Consider the following 15286-nt stretch of genomic DNA (forward strand, 5'->3'; position numbering starts at 1 on the left):
GGCCGGGGCTGGGCACAGCGGCGGGTGGGTACGAGGCGGGCGGGCCGCGCCGCCGCCGTCGGTCTGGGCGTCCAGGTGCCTCCGCGCCAGCCTTGCAACCTGGGCGCGGTTTGCGGGCGATTTTGCGGAAGTTTGACCACAGAAGGAGGGGGGAGGTGCGTTCGCGGCGCGGGGTTGCCGTCTCCGCCCGGGCGTCCGGGTGCAAGGGAGCCGGGGCCGACGTCTGCGGGAGGGACGGAGAAAGCGGACTCTCCCCCGGGCCGCTGTCCGCGTCCTCCAGAGGCCGGAGCCGCGTCGCGCACCCCTATCCCCCGGGCCGTGCGCCGCGGGCTTGGCTGGGGGCGCCGGGCCACAAGGAGCTTCGCTCGGCGGCCCGGAGGAGGGTTTGGCCCCAGTTGGGCAGGGGATGAGCAGAAAGCAGTGCTCCCGTCCTCTTCACCCCGTCTGGCTGGGGTGGCCCGGGGAGAGTGCCCAGAGTGCTCCTGCCTGGGTGGCTTTCTCCGGTCCCTGAGCTGCCCAAGGCAGCCAGGGAGGGCAGGGCTGGAGATCAGCCTTCTCTGTCGGTGCCCTTGGGCTGCATACCCCACCCGTGCTTTTCTGTCACACTTGAGCTTTCCTTTTCTCTGGGTGCAATTGTGGGGCCCTGGAAGTTTGCTATTTCGAGCAAGTTTGACGCGGCGAGAGGGGGGTGGGGGGCAGGCATCCCACCGCAGGCAGCCCCCCTCCCCCCGCAGTCAGTCGGGCACTTCCTCGCGTTCTTTGCAGTCGGCCCAGCCCCGGACCCTCCTCCAGCCCGGGGCCACAGTCGCGGCCTGGGAGGAGGCCCCGGGTTGGAGCTGGGGCTCCTCACCGGCAAGGCTGGGGTCCAGCGTAACTGGCAGAGGTTGACGTCTACGTTGTCGGATGTCTGCGCCCTGTCCGGTCCTCTGGTGGCTGAGCCAGCCCCACGTTTTATACCGCGTGAGAGACACACAATGAGGGGGGAACTTGAGGTCTGGCAGTGCACTGTGCCTGAGATTCGCTGGGATTTGGAGTCTTCCTGGGGCCGGGGTTGGGGGAGGGTGGAAGGCAGCTTCCTTTACTGTACTCAAGAAGTCCTTGGAAGTGCAGCAGCTCCTGCCCCTTTCCTCTAAGCTGACAGCGGTGGATCAAGGGGAAGAAAGAGCAAAGGTATATTCTCGGAGAGCAAGGATAATCTCTCAGACTCCTCTCCAGAGGCTCCAGCTCCAGTGCCTGCGAGGCTCTAAGCCCGCATATAGAGATAGGGGGTCGTGTTGGCGCCCAGGGTGGGTCATTTGTGGTATGAGGCAAATCAACAGCACCTTCATCAAAGTCCCCTCCCCTTCCATGAGGAGCATGGCCATAATTTCTGCCACTTGGGGCATGAAATGAGTGAGGACCATGTGTGAATGAGAAAGGCCTCTGAAGGCCTTTGCGGTGGGGGCAGGGTGTCTGTGTCACATACATAGATAGAAACCCTAGTGGTGGGCATCCCTGGCATTCTTGCCAGAATTAGAAATTTGCATTTAGTGACCTTATCAAAAATTGCTCAGGAAAAGCTGAATGAGCTCCAGTGCTGATGAGAGCAAGTCCCTCATACTTCTCTCAAGGATCTCTGTTTTGTCTCCAGCGGGCCCATCTGTAATTGGAAATGAGCTCTGCTTAGTCCGGAGAGGCTTCGGGCTGAGTGCAGACATCATCTGGCAACAAGGGAGCCCATCCTGGCACAGGAACCGCCCGCCCTCCCCCAGAGGTCCAGGGTGGGATTGTAGTGAGGTCTCCCCATAACTCTGCAAGGAGGCTGGGGGGGATCAGGGCAGAACTTGGGAATCATCTGGGTGGCCTCCTAACAGAATGGCCCTGGCTGGGCCATTCCAGGTCTTGTCAATTGTGAAAAGTTCCCTGAGGTTTAGAATCCGGCCTGATGATCATTAACACTAATGAAAACTGCTACTACTTATGAAGTCCCTTCTCTGAGCCAGACACAGGGCTTTGCAAAATCAATATTATTATCCCTGTATTTCATGTGAGAAGACTGAGTTTGGGAGAGGGTAGTAACTTGCGAAGAGCCTCAAGCTAGTCAGTGGCGGAGCTGTTGTGTGAAGCCGGGTCTCCCAGTTCTGAAGGCCCTGCTCGTTCTGCAGGGCCAGTCTCCTCCTGTTCAGAGCAGACGCATGTGTGGTAGCGGAAAATCCAGAGCCATTGTGAATAAACTGTATTTGTAGGTCCGAGGGATGTTGTGATCCTGTAGGCTTTAGGGAAAGTGCTGGTGGGGTAAGGAGCTGCGGGCTCTTCATTCCCTGGAGGACCCAGGGGTTTAATTGTACAGAAGGGATTGATTCTTTAATATGTAAAGTATAAACTGCAATTACCTTTCAATGAGCAAACTTCCAAAAGATTGATAAGCTGTGCTGAAGTCCTGGAGAAACAGTCCCTTTCGCATGTTGCTGTTGGAAGAGTAAATGGGTACAACTTCTTTGGAGGGTGTTTTAGAAGCATCTCCCCAGATTAGAAGTGCCCACGCCCTCGGACCCGGTGATTCCATTTTTAGGAATTGAGCTTGCCCTTATATTCGCCCTTGGGCACAAAGACAGGTGCACAACGTAGCATCATTTGAGTTATGAAAGAACAACTTACGTGCTCATCCAAGAGGGACTTGTTAAATATCTTGTGGTAACTCCAGGTAGTTGAATACTGTCCTAGTCATTCATAAATAAAATAAAATAAAATAAATAAAAAACAAACTTAGGAAATATCTCTATAATTGATACAGAATGATTTCTAAGATATCTGGCTAGGTGGAAAATGTGCCTAGTGTTTATGTTATGAAAGAGGAGGCAGAGAATTCCAGGAATGTTTGCTTTATATACATAATTATATACAATTATATACAAAAACCCTAGTAAGATCTGTTGCCTTCAGGTAGAGTGGACCTAGAAACCTTTCTGCACCCTTTCAATTTTGAACCGTGTGAATACATTAACTATTAAAAAAAATCCTCTTGCCCTCTGCCTGAGAGGTTCCCCTGAGCTCTTCTCCAGCTGAACAGTGTGGGGGCAACCCGCCCTCAGGTTGCTTCAGAGGTTCCATTGGGGGCATAAAAGCCAAAGCGCCCTGGGGACACCCAGGGCCACAGGCTTTGGGCTGTCCACAATTCCTTTAAGTACGCAGGTCAGGTCGGGCTTGGAAAGCTGGAGGGCAAGGTGCCTTTAGATACCTTTCTGAGCTGTGTGGGCAAGATATGACCCTCTAGCTTTGGGAAGAATATGAAGAAATAGAAATTATCCGTCTCTTTATTGCCCTAATATTCCCCAGTCCAGGAGACACTGCCAGCACCTGGAGGGCCTTAGGAAAGCAAGCAGGGGAACAGTGTGTCTGCCCATCCCTGAGGGCAGTAGGTCTATTTCTGGTGTTACAGTTCGGCTTCAGAAAGGAGAGCAGGTACACTTGAAAGAAAAGTTTTGAAAATTATTCTGGGGTCTAGGGCCGGATTGTCCCAGAGGAGGAAGGAAGGTTATTGATATGGCTGTGATGGCCTCAATCAGTGTGTCCCAGAACGCCCCCTTGGGTGCCTCCCATCAGCACAGGTGGCCAGCTCAGCACACCCCCCCAAGAATTCCCTTCTGCCAATCATCACCCACCCTGGAAGTTTCTAGATGCATGAAGGGCATGGGGGCAAGCCTTCATGAGGAGCTAAGTTCCAGCTACTCTGCTAAGCACTCTGCCTTCATCATCTCATTTAATCTCCTGATCAGGTAGGCGTGAGAGCCCAGGCTCTTTGCCGTAAAATAGCTCCTTTCTGCTCTTCCTTCGATGACTTTCCTTCCCGGCACAGTGACCTGCAGCAGGGGCGCAGGAGCATCACAGGTGCTCAGAGACTCGCTTTGGGTTCTAACAGCATGTGGCTGAGCGTTACACACTTTGATGGATGAGCTGGAATATTTGCAGTCTGGAGAGGTTTGTACAAGGCACAGTTCTGGGACAAAGCAGTCAGCATTCCTGGGTTGGATTTCCATCTTTCCTGCTTCTATCTCTGCAGCGTGTGCATTAGGGCTGGGCCCCATGGACTGTGAGTGTGATCTTCTGGGGGGACGGAGGGGGGAAAGGAAGGGATTGTCTCTGCTTTGGTCCAGATGCTAGTGGCATCGAGATGCTCGGGAGGCCCTGTGTCTGTACCCAGGAAAGAAGATCTGTGCTGGGAGCCTGTCTGCTGTTTGCCAAAACTTGAGAGCCAAGGGCCTGGCTCACTGCAAACCTGTCTCCTCCCACGCAGCTCACTGGCTAGGGCTCACCTCTGACTCCCATTCCACTTCAAAAGGTAACAGCTTGAATTTTTCCCCAAATGAATTCTAGAGCAAGTTCAGGTGCTGCTTCTATGTTCTGCTCTTACTCACGGAGGTGAGGGCAGGCTGCTGGACTGGGCTCTCGGCTAAGGCTGCTAGAACCTACCCACAAGGGGGAAAGCCAGATGCCCCAACTAGTTGAAAAAAAGTCACCTATGACACACGAAAATGGTGTTTATGAAACATAGCAAAATAGTAGTGGATGGTCAGTCTAACACACTTCAGTTCGGAAAATGAGTATTGTTCAAGGTGTGGGAAGACAGAAGGATGAGCAAGGCATGGTCCCTGGGCTCGAACTGCCCGCAGGCAGTGTGGGAGAGGACCATTCCATCCACAACTGGACCCTGCAGACTAAAGAAGTAAGTGCTAAGTAGAGCTACATGTGACATGCAGTCCCGTGCAATGGGGTAAAGTGAACCTGGGGCTGGCCGCCGTAATTCCGTAAGATTGTTAAGGTCTTTTTGGAGGAGGTGATTTTTGAGCTGGGCCTTGAAGATTAAGTACAATTTTGATAGACAAGCTCAGGAGAAAGGGCAGAAGAGACCAAAATAATGGATTTTGATAGACTGTGGGGTGTTTAAAGATACATTAATATCGCTAATGCCATTCTTTACTCAAATTCTGCCAGACATAATGCATGGCATTTTCAGGTACTTGCAGATTAAAATAGTTTAGATCCCCATAAGATAGGCAATCACCATGATTTATTTTATTTATTTATTTATTTATTGGTGGTAAAATCAACAGGGCTTGGTTATGGATAGATAGTAGAAGTGATTCTCACAAGTGCAAGACTATAAAACAATATTAAATTTACATCGGATTCATTTTACTTATTAAAATAAGAATGGATGGAAGCTTATGTACGTGAAATTGACATTTCTATTGTATCAAACTGCTTTCCCGGTGGAGAGGCAGCAGAGCACTAGTAACGGGGATTCAAGTTCTGCCCCACCATTTTGTTCATCTGTTTACTCACTCATGGAATTCACTCATTCCTTTATTCCTACATGCAACGAAGATGATCCATGTGCCCGAGCCAGGTGCTGGGCTGGCTAGGGAGAGAGAGAGAGAGAGGGAGAGAGAGAAGAGAAAGCCATGGTCCCTGTAGCCTCCAGGAGCTTGCAGTACAGGGGAGAGATCACAGGAGAAGGTGATAAACTCCATAGTAAAAATAGCAACGAAGGACTGTGGGAAAACATAGTACTTGCTCAGTAAATGCGGGTTGCTAAAACGAATAAGCAACCTGATAAACAGTACCAGACACCACCAAGAGAACAAATTAGAGGGCTAAAAATATTTCTTTGGATTTGGCCAGTGGGTCTCAAACACTTGTTCATGTTGTGAAACCCATGGAAATCGTGGTGCTTTGGAGAATACCATAACAGTTTGAAATGGCTGAATACATAATTTTGAACTAAATCAGAGACCATCTTCTGCTAGATCCTACCTCAGAAGAATAGCAGACACCAAGTTTTGGGAAAGAAAACTTTATGAAACAAAAGCTTTACATTGAGGGTAGTCTGTCAGCTAATTTTTTCTATGAATCGGGGAAAGACTGCCAAGATTCTATTTTAGTGCAGGAAACCCTTGGTCCAGCTGGTAGAACACCAGGGATCCACAGGCATACAGTTTTGGCAGTTTGAAGGTTGTTGATGACTTTAGCAAGGGCGATTTCAGAGCAGTAATGAGGTCAGAAGCTAGCTAAAATTGGGTCGTATTTTCATGATGTCAAGCAAGTATTTATCGACTGTCTTGGAGGATACAGTGTGGAGGGGGAAAACCAGAACAGTCAAAGCCCCAGCCCTCATGGAGCTTGAAGTCATTTGGAGAAAAAAATTTGTCACAGAGTAAATGTAAAGTGACACTTACAAAAGCAATTAAGTAGAGGCCCATGGCATAATAAGCATGTTTAATAGGAGTTCTGGGCCACTCAGGAAGGACCTGGGAAGACATTCTCAGAAAATGATGGTTCAGCAGGGACCTAGAGAGTGAGTAGGAGCGAAGAGAGGTAAGGGGAGTTTGGGAGCCAAGAAAGGATATTCCAGGAATGGGGGAGGGTCATGGCTAGAGCAGGCGTGGCATTCTGAGGCGCCCAAGGCCGGTGGACTGGGGTGCAGAGAGGGAGAGGGAGAAACTTGTGAGATGAGCAGGAGAGGCAGGAGGGAGTCTTATCAGCCTCAGCAGGGACTTCCGATGTTGATTCTAAAGCAACAGGTAGTCACTGGAGTATTTAAGCAGGAGGGCACACAGCCAGAGCTCCCATTTCGGAAGGATCACTGTGACCAGGCCGGTGGACTGGGGTGCAGAGAGGGAGAGGGAGAAACTTGTGAGATGAGCAGGAGAGGCAGGAGGGAGTCTTATCAGCCTCAGCAGGGACTCCGATGTTGATTCTAAAGCAACAGGTAGTCACTGGAGTATTTAAGCAGGAGGGCACACAGCCAGAGCTCCCATTTCGGAAGGATCACTGTGACCAGGCCGGTGGACTGGGGTGCAGAGAGGGAGAGGGAGAAACTTGTGAGATGAGCAGGAGAGGCAGGAGGGAGTCTTATCAGCCTCAGCAGGGACTCCGATGTTGATTCTAAAGCAACAGGTAGTCACTGGAGTATTTAAGCAGGAGGGCACACAGCCAGAGCTCCCATTTCGGAAGGATCACTGTGACCAGGCCGGTGGACTGGGGTGCAGAGAGGGAGAGGGAGAAACTTGTGAGATGAGCAGGAGAGGCAGGAGGGAGTCTTATCAGCCTCAGCAGGGACTCTGATGTTGATTCTAAAGCAACAGGTAGTCACTGGAGTATTTAAGCAGGAGGGCACACAGCCAGAGCTCCCATTTCGGAAGGATCACTGTGACCGTAGAGCGTGGACAGTAGATTTGGGGTGGCTAAGGGAAGATCCAAGGAGACCTATCAGGAGACAGTTGTTTATCCTGGGACATTTATTGCGGGGTAGAAAGAAGTAGATAGATTTGAGAGGCTTAGAGGGTAACATGGACAATATGTGATGGTTTAGATGTGAGAGGTGAGAGGGAAGTTTTGGGGATGAGCCCTAGGCGGCCAGCTTTGTAGCAGTGATGGAGGTACCGTTCCCCGACACGGGAAACAGTCAAACGTCCTGGGTTCAATCTCGGCATGTTGTACTTGAGGAGACTTTGAACCATCTGAGTACAGAGGTTAAGAAGCCAGAGGGATTTAGGGACAGGAATTTGGAGGAGAGGTCTGGGCAGGAGATGTGCCCCCGTAAGTCAGCAACATCCAGGGGTAAATGAAACCATGGCATGGATGAGGCTGCCTAGGGAGGAGGGATAGGTGTGGAAGGCCTGGGGTTGGCTTTGAGTTAGGATGAGCCTAGAAGATAAGCAGAGAAGGCTGATCTAGAGAGACAGGAGAAAAGCCAGGAGGGGGATATATCATGAAAGCCAAGGGCAGAGTGTTTCCTGAATAAGAGAAGAGGAAGAATAGGGGCCGCTGGGAAGTCCATTACAATGAAGACCAGTAAACGTCTTTGGGCTTCAGAAACATAGAAATCATAGGTGATTTAAACAAGAGTGTCAGGGATGTGATGCACAAAAGTCGCACTGTAGTTGGTGAGGGACGACGTGAACACCGAATGTTTGAGTCTTTCCAGAGGTTTGGCTGTGAGAGTTGAAGAGATAGGGTGGTTTTGTTCTGTCTTAATGGGAGACAGTCGAGCACCTCTAAGTGTCAGTGGGGAAGATCCATTCGAATGGAAAAGTAATAGGTTCAAGGAAGGATAACTCATAATGTGAGGTTCCTAAAAACGTGGGTGGTCAGCCTCAAACATGCCAATGCAATTGCTCTCAGGATGGGTGGCGTTCTTCGGGGACAACTGGACAGAGGAGGGTAGGATGAGGGCAGATGTGAGTTTGTATGAGGTGGTGGGAGATGAGGGTGTTGCTCTCTGATGCGGAGAAGGAAGTGGCTAGTGGAAAGCAGGATGGAGGAAGGAGAGTATTTTAGAATGAGGGTGCTGAGGACAGTGAAGAGACAGGGTGAAGAGACTAGTGAGAGGTGATACTATTGAGCATTTATTAGTCGCATGACATCGAGCCCATTTTCTTACCTGTAAAATGGGCATAATTACCGTGATCCTGACTCCACGGAATCGCGCCCAGCTTGTGGAAAGTGATCACCAAATGCGTGCTGCTGTTTGAACTTGTATTGTCACCACCAGGGGCTAGTACCATGCTGAACATGTAATTGGTTTTAGCATGAAATAGTCATCAATACTCCCAGGTATTTAGCACCTAAAAATCAGACCTCTCTCCGTACGCCACTTGTCTCCCTTCCCATCGGTAAAGCACCAGTCTCTTTTTTCTCTAAGCACTTGGAAGCTTTTTTGCTACTTAATGCTGAGGGATTTATTTGTATGTGGTGCTTAGCCAGGGCAGATTCTATTAGGAGAGTTAAGCATATGGGCAGGGCACTGGGCCAGAGTGAAGAGAGAAGAGGTTCAATTAATTCAAGAGCCCAATCTCCTCTGACCTCATTGATCTACAGAGGACAGGGCATCTATGGAAGTCACTCCTTCATTTCTTTTATAGCATCCAGTGAAGCCAACTTTGAACCAGGCTGGCATTCTGCCTCCTGGCCTAAGGACCTGGACTTGAACTTGTAGGAGACGTAGAACCACTGTTTGGACAGCGGCAGAGTCATTGGTCAGGAGACAGTGGTTGTAGCCTAGGCGAGGGTTGACCCGAGGACAATTTCAGTGGTATGGGTCCAAGGTAGAGTCATGCTAGCGGATGAGTGAAATGAAACTAAAAGCCACTGGCATTACGGAAGTCGTGCAAATACGAGGCTGGGGTGTTAGGGAGGCCATCTGTGTATATTGAAACTTTCTAGGATGATGGCAGGACCTCAGACTAAAGGGAAACAATCGCTAAAGTCCTCAATGTGTGAAGGAAACTAAGTGATGGGTTGAAGGATAGAGTGAAGAATAATCAAATATCATGGACCTCAGAAAAAAAGAGTTTTGCAAAGCAACAGACATGAAGCACTCTAGAAAACAGAATAGACTCCTGAAAAGATGAAACTGTTGCTTATTTCTAAGGGAAGGTGGCCCCCCAAAACAGGTGGAATGTCATTGCACGCTGTTGAGCCCCTGAGTACCACTGGAGGACACCAGACAGCATTACAGGTGGGTGCCCACAGCCTCAAGACCTCAGAAATTGGCTGAGTCCTCATGATGACTCCACAGTCATTGATGTTGTCCTTGGTGTAGTCTCTTTCCCAGATCTCTCAGAGAATCTTTTCCACCGTCTTTGCTGAGGTCTTGCTGATAACAAGCATGTCCTCTCGCTGTGGCAAAGGAGTTAGGCCAATAGCACCATTCATCTCGGGGGTTGACTGTTCAGCACCAGGCTTCTCTTGGCAGAAGGGTTTCATTGCCGACTCTCTTTTCTGTGGAGCAAACTCTGTACCTAGCGTTGTGCTGGGCACATTGGAGGAATCAGAAAAAATACCAGACATGGTCCATGCCCTCAAAGATCTCATATCCTAAATAGAAAAGCCAGAGGCAATCAGTGCATTGTCTGGTTTATTAAGGGGTTGGTGGTTGGGTACAGACAGGCGTATTGCATGTGTCTCATCAAGAGTTGAGAGGAATTGGAGAAGACAGAGTAAGGAATCCAACATGACCTTCAGGTTTTTGAATGCGGGGAGGAGGCCTGGGGAGTGGTGGCGCCATTCTGAGAGACAGGAAGTACAACAGGGGAGAGATTGGAGGGGCGGTGAAGAGCTCTGACTTGAGAATGGAGGTTTGCAGCCTTATTTAGTGGAGGTAGGTGCGGAACTCAGTTGCCTTTGTTGATGTGAGTGTACTGAGCATCAGTGTTTTAACAAAGGGCAGATGTTAATGAGGAGGCAAATGAAGACAATGGTAACAGAAGGATGGAGAAGGGATATACCCTCGAAACATTTTAGGGATGAAGTAGGTAATATTTGGTGGTTGAGTGAATTTAAGGGGAGAGCTGGAGGGAGGAGACTGGAATGACTCACCAGTTACTGGGCTTGGGGACTGGGTGGATGGTGGTGCCATTAATTAGGAGGAAGAATGCAGGAGGAAAAACATTTGGGGGAAAAGAGCAGGTAAAATGATGAGGTCTGTTTGAGACCATTCGGATTAAAGATTCCCGTGGGAGTGCTAGGGATGCAGTGGCTAGGAGCCACTTGGTAGTGCAAGTCGGAAACCCAGGAGAGTTCAGCCTAGTGACATAGCTCTGGGAATCATCCATGGACAGGTCAGGGCCTAAGGGAGGCATGCTGGGGCAAGGATGAAACCTTGGGAAAGACTCATGTTTATGAGGGGAGTAGTCTAGAGGGGACAGTCTACAAGGGAATAGAGTGGCATGAGTTGAACCAAGAGAGGCAGTATTACAAGTGGTTGATGAGAAAAGTTAAGGGATAAAGAGCTTTAAGTAAGTGTGGCTGGTCATGGTAGGTACACTCTTTGGGAGGGATAACACAGGGATCATTGAGGACCTTTGTCAGAATTGATTTCAGAATAGTGGGTGAAAGTTAGAAGCCAGATTTCAGTGAATTCACAATGACTAAGTTCTGAGAAAATAGAGATGTAAGTATGCACGAACATCGAGAAATTTTGCTGTGAAGGGCAAGAAATGCAGCAATATCTGGATGATTATTGTGAAGCTGTGGAGACACCAAGGGTAGGCTTTTATTCCTAGCTTTTTTGGGAAAGAGAAGAAAGACAGTTGGGACAGCAGCTAGAGGGGGATGTGAGGAGAAGCAATGGGTTGTTTTTCAGAGTGGAAGAAACTCGATCATGTCCATGGGCCAAGGGGATGGAGCCAAGAGGGGAAGTGGAGTAGGTACAGGCAGAGAGAATATTCAGTGGAGCCTGGACTGGAAGGAGAGGGAGGAGGTGGGATCTGGACCATAGTAGGAGGTTGGACTGACCAGAGGGTGGAAGGTTTCAGCCTTTAGACATGGTGGGAAGAGGATGAACGGTGGCATAATCCTGGATGAGACTTTGGGTTAGGCTAGAGACAGGGGCAGGAAGACTATGGTTCACCTTTGGTGGCATCAGTACCCTCCGTGATGTAGACAAGGTTATGTGAAGAGGATGGGGGTCGGTGGGGGGCATGAAAAGAAGGGTGAGGGTTTGGAACAATTCCTAAGGGGAATGGAAGGGTTATGGATTAAAGACTTCAAGTTTGTGAGCTCAGATCATGGCACAGTGGTGACTGAGTGGACAGTTGTTTGGGGGAGAATTCGGAGGAGCATGCTAAGGGTGTTTTTGAGCAGGTTACACATGAGGCAGTGGCGTGAAATCCGTAACAAGTCCTACAGGTGAAGAGAGTATCTCAGGGGAACGTGGGTGCTAAAAGCCAGCATCCTCTCGAGCCTCCATACTCTGCCAACAGAGCGGTTTAGCCCCATTGCTGGGCGGAATCTCCCCTCAGACCGAGGACGTGGTGGAACCCACGAGAAGTGCAGGAACTTACTGCGGGAATCTCTGACTTGGGCTCACAGGTGTTGCTATTGTTACTGGATCCTTGCTACCTTGTTGATGGAAAGGTCATAGGGGGAAAGGTAGGTTGGGTGAGAAAGTCTTCTTGTAGATCTTTGTTCCCTTTCTGTCTCTACGAACAAAGCCTTGCTCTGAGAACACACCGATCTGCTCTGGGAGAGAATTCTTATTTGGATTTCTGAGCTTTCCTCAATCACATCATCTCTCCAAATGCTGCTCTACCGGCAGACACATGGCTAACTCCATCTTCCGAATTCTTTAGAATTTAAATAAAGGTATTTTACTACAATATTTGAGGAGGAAAAGCTGCAGTTTCTTGGAAACAGGCTTTTAGTGGTTTAGGAGAAGAGCAACAGAAAGAAGAAACAAGCTAACGCTCCTCTCCCACCCCGTCAGCCTTTCTCTCCATGCCATCTGCGTGTCTGCTCAGGCTTCGCCCTACCTCAAACCGTCCCTTACCCAGTAAGTTTGAGTATGTGGGAAGGGCACAGAGACTGTAGGTCCTCATAGATGCTAGTAATAGTTCCTTCTTGCCCCTTTCCTCTCTTCACCTCATAAACCACCCCACTGGAGTTCCTGGCCTTCTGGTCATCCTCCATCTGTCCAGGACTGACGTTAAGGAAGTCTGACTGGTAGGGCCACATAGGTTGTCACAGTATCAGATGGCAAGTGGCCACTTTCTGGGGTTCCTTGAGTACCCCATCTCTGGGGCTGCTCCAGCCCCTCCCTTAGGACACCCAGACTCCCCCATGGTCCAGCCACCAAAGCCATAATGCCCCGCATGGCAGGGACTGCCTCTTGCCGGCTCCCACGCTATGGTGGGCATCAGTTCGGACTGGTCCCCACATGCCCTGCCAGTTGTTAAAATGTTTGCGCGACCCTCCCTCATCACCTGTCTGTTCTTCCATCCAGCTCTATGTGGAGGTTCACTGCGTGTCAGACGCCAAGCTGGGTGATGGAGATAAGGTGGTGAACAAGGCAGCGAGGTCCCCCCCACCCCGGCTCTGTGGGACCTGCAGTCTTGAGCAGTATTTCTCAGTTGAATCACTATGGACAGTGCTTTGCTGAGGGAGGCCGCTCTGTTATTGTTGGGCTTTCAGCGGCATCCCTGGCTTCTACGCACGAGATGCTAACAGCACCCTCCCCCATTGCGACAGCCAAACACATGTCCCAACGTTGCCGAACGTCCCCCCAGGGGATGAAATTCCCCCTCCCCCAGTGAGAGATTAAAAAGTATTCTCAAACAACTGATCACAAAAATAAAAATACAATTGCTAAGTATAAAGGTGATCTGGAAAAAAAAGAACATGTGCCATCCTAGAGAATGAAAGGAGACTTATTTTAGGTTCAGTTCAGAAGCAAGACTTCCTGAGTGAAGTAACCCTAAAGCAGAAGCCCGTGGGACGAGAAGGAGCCAGTCACATGAGTGACGACGGACTGAACATTCCCGGCAGGAGAAGATCCCAACACCAGAAAGGGCCTTGGCTATTTGCAGAACAGAAAGAAGGCTTGTTGGCCGGGGCCTAGGGCCCAAAGGGAGAAGCAGTACAAGATGAGACTGGAAAAGTAGGTAGGGTCCAGGTTATGTAGGGCCTCGTAAACAGTGCTGTTTTAAGAGTAATCCAAGTACTTGTGCCGTGTTGTAGGAAGGAAAGAGATACGCAGATTGATGTGTGAAGCAGATCGTCCGCTGAGTGTCAGCCAGTCGGGAAAGGACTGAATGGGCCAGGCAGGAGACTGAGGGTCGCCTGGAGCTTGGCCATGGGACAGAGAGATGCAGATGGATTTGAGGTTTGCCCCTCTCATTCATGATGTCTCACATATTTCGGTCATACCCAAGGGTTGGCAGTACTGGTATTGGTCATATCCAAGGGTTTTTGGTCATTCCCAAGAGTTGGCAGTACTGATACTGGGACCACCTTTTACCTCCTTCAGTAACATTTATTGGGCACCCACGGTCTGCCCAACGTGTAAGACACTGACCAACGGGTCAGGCAGCTCCAAGTCTAGTAGGGACACGGACACAGTGCGCTCAGGGTGCAGAGGTGCAGGACTCGAGAAGTGCTATGGAGGGGAGCTAATCCAGCCTGGGAGAGGGGGGTCAGGGAAAACTGGAGGAGGTGGCCCCTCAACTGATTAATAAAAAAATCAGTTTGTCAAGTGACGTGGAGGAGAACGGGCATGCCAGGCCTAGCACGACCCAGCAGAGACCCAGAGCATGCACGCAACAGCAGAGCAGAGACAGGTGGGAGAGGAGGCTGGAGGGGCTGGAAAAGGCCAGACCATGACAGCAAATGCAACCTTTGAGTCCCAAGGTGAACACAGGAGTGGATGGAAGTGTGGGGTCTCTGGTCTCATCTCCTGCAGGGCACTTCCTCCCCTCTTGCTACCAGAGGGTCCTTTCAAAGTCTAGAAGTGCTGAAGGCCTCTGTGTGTTCCCCTCCTCTTGTGTGCCCTCTGAGGTTCCCCATAATGGCTCCCAGGTGTCCTCATCCCACTCCATCTCTAGCATGCCAAGCAACGAGTTCTTTCGCAGACTGCCCCCCTCCACACTGCCTTACTCGTGCTGCTCCCTAAATCCTGAACAGAAATCCGAAACAGAGAAAACACTCGATGGTTCTCACGGTTAAAGCAATTCATATCAATTGCACTCTTTCAAATAAAAAATTTCTCCAGCAAACCAGCAGCCACACAAAATGATATAGAAACATTTTACATGAAAAGAGATTCAGGATCTATTGCTAAATTATAAAATGGGGTGAGTCTGAGACCCCAGTGAGCGTGCGCATGTGTGTGGGTGTTGGTGTTTGTTGGGGGGGCCGGGCTGACAAAGTGTTAATAGTGCTTATCTCCAAGTGGACGGAGTCAAGGGGATTTTGATTGCCATTGTTTGACTTACCTATTTTTAAAGTTTTCTAATACGCAATTAGGACTTTTATGATGAGAAACATCGTACAAAGCTGCTCTAGGGGTCTGGTTGGCAGCGTTCCCAAGAGTCATTGCCCTCTCGCTGGTGACCCTGACTGCTCCTTGGAGACACTCAGTATCTTTGTCCAGGAGGACTGCAAGCAAGACGAATTCATTAAGTGCTTTCAGTCCCGAAGATGACAGGAACCAGGAAGGCATAAAGTCTTGTTACTACGACAGCCAGCCCACAGCCCCGCCGGTAGCCTTGATGTCTGTGTGTTTATTTATTAACAGGACCTTGGCTTCCCAGCTGACTTTGATACAGATCAGATTCTCAAAATGGTGCAGCCCATCAGTCAGAATAAAGACAGGGCTGGCTCACCAGAGGACTGAAACCAGAAGCACACTGTCCCAGCAAGCAAAATAAACCTGAACGGGTGTACTGACTGGGGTCGGTGAGGTGTTAGGAGAGTAGAGCATGGAAACACGCGCTCAACTCTTGCGTCACTTTCTTTAACCCAACAGTTA

At 49.8% G+C, this 15286-nt stretch overlaps 1 protein-coding gene across 1 annotated transcript in view; it reads left to right on the forward strand.

The window, feature by feature from the left end:
- FAM163A (family with sequence similarity 163 member A) overlaps positions 1-15286 on the forward strand; it is a 75371-nt gene that overhangs the window by 789 nt on the left and 59296 nt on the right. The gene's annotated exons all lie outside the window — the stretch shown is intronic.

This window comes from Ailuropoda melanoleuca, chromosome 8, assembly GCF_002007445.2.
Source record: "Ailuropoda melanoleuca isolate Jingjing chromosome 8, ASM200744v2, whole genome shotgun sequence".
In the NCBI taxonomy this organism is placed as follows: domain Eukaryota; kingdom Metazoa; phylum Chordata; class Mammalia; order Carnivora; family Ursidae; genus Ailuropoda; species Ailuropoda melanoleuca.